Genomic DNA, 1,799 nt, shown 5'->3' with positions numbered 1-1,799 from the left:
ATATTCCCAAGAAAACTCCAAGCCAGGAGATGGAGCGGCTGGTCCCTGGCACTGGGTCATCGCTGTGGACCACGTCTGTGCTGGACTCGGGAGCGCCTCCTTCACTCATCAGCATTTCCTTAAAGTCACCACTAAAATGTCTCACGACGAGCTCAGCATGGGTCCCCTTGCAGACCTCTCTGTCCAGCAGCTTCGCGCTATTACAGTGAAACCTTCCTTCCCTGCTGGCTCAGATGGTAAAGTGTCTGCTTACAATGCAGGAGACCCAGGTTCAATCCCTGGGTGGGGAAGATCCTCTGGAGATGGAAATGGCAACCCACTCCAGTATTCTTGCCTGGAAAATCCCACGGATGGAGGAGCCTGGTGGGCTACAGTCCATGGGGTCCCAAAGAGTCAGACACGACTGAGCGACTTCACTTTCACTTTCCTCGGGTTGGGCCGTAAAAACAGACAGTGCAGGCGCCCAGCTCCGTGTCTGCAGCTCCAGGAGGAGGTGCCCTCCGCAGGGTCCCTTCCCAGGACTTACCCTAATGGAGGGTGTGCGTTCCAAAAGCCTCCCTAAGGGGTGGACACAGGGGACCAAGGCCAGGAACGAAGCTCTTCGTTCCTCCTCGCACCTCCAGGCTCCCCTCTGAGACCATCTCGCTGAATCTCGAGGACCGCCTTTCCTTGCTGGCTGTCTTGGGGGGCAGTTCTCATAGAAATATGTTCTCCTGGCTTTTGTTTTCCTGAAAGCATCTCTTCCTTAAAAAAAAAATTCAACCACAAGGTATAATATGCATGTAATAAAAGGCACTTGAATTAAGTGAGCAGTTGAGAGAGTTGACTCTCCGTGTAGCCACACCCACACTCAGGATAAATGACCCCCACAGTCTCCCATGGCCCTGAGTTTGGTTTCTGGACCACAGCATGCCCAGCCCCAGGAAAGCCCTCATCTGCCTCTCCACGCTGGTTTGGTCAGCTCTAAGCTTTCACACAAAGGAGGTCACCCTCATGTGTCTGGCTGCTGGTACTCTGCACACCATCATCAGGGCATAAAATCAGATAAGAAAACTAGTGAATACAACTGCATTTCAATTAATTCACACAGACTCACTGAAGAGGGGGGAACTCACCCAAGAACATTTGAACAAGAAGACTTGGCTGCGTAGCCTGACTATAAAGGCCAGAAAGAGCCTGCAGACAGATGCTGACCTCTGGCTGGTGAGTGCGTTCTCTCCGTGGTGTGGTTGGCACTTCTGAAATGCATTTCTAAAAAGATAGGACTCTGTGAACGGGAGAGCACCCTGAGGTGATACACTCAGCTTCTCGGGTGGTGGAGGGGAATTACAAATATGGGAGCAGGAGCTATGGTCCCCGTTTTGCCTCTGAGCTCAAAGTGAGGTGTGAATATCCACACCTGTTAGGATCCTCTTGCCAGAGCACAGAACCATTCTCACACTATTCTTATCAAGAAATGCAAAATCTGAGTGTAATTATGGGAAAACATCAGACAAACCCTCATTGAGCATTTTATGAAATAACTTCCCATCCTCTTGAAGGATGTCAAAGCAGTGAATCGTAAAAGTGAGAGGCTCCGAACTAGATGAGGGGGAACCAGACAGCTGGATCTCAGATCTCAGGCTGCAAAAAGTGAAACGAGAGTGAACGACATTATGGGGACAACGGGAGAGCGTTGAATAAGGATTTTGGATTAGATAGTAACATCAGATTGATGCAAAATTTCCTAACTTTGAAAATTTTTCTGTGGTTATATAACTGGATGAACTTGTTCTAAGGGAACGGATGCTAAAGTGTTT

General features: G+C 49.4%; 1 non-coding gene across 1 annotated transcript; it reads left to right on the top strand.

Moving 5' to 3' along the window:
- Positions 1-218: 218 nt before the first annotated feature.
- On the top strand, positions 219-290 carry TRNAC-ACA. Its single transcript has one exon. It is a non-coding gene; the product is annotated as a tRNA-Cys (tRNA).
- Positions 291-1,799: the final 1,509 nt, after the last annotated feature.

This window comes from Oryx dammah, unplaced genomic scaffold (assembly GCF_014754425.2).
Source record: "Oryx dammah isolate SB20612 unplaced genomic scaffold, SCBI_Odam_1.1 HiC_scaffold_14, whole genome shotgun sequence".
Taxonomy (NCBI): Eukaryota; Metazoa; Chordata; class Mammalia; order Artiodactyla; family Bovidae; genus Oryx; species Oryx dammah.
This window is presented reverse-complemented; position numbering and strand designations above follow the sequence as displayed.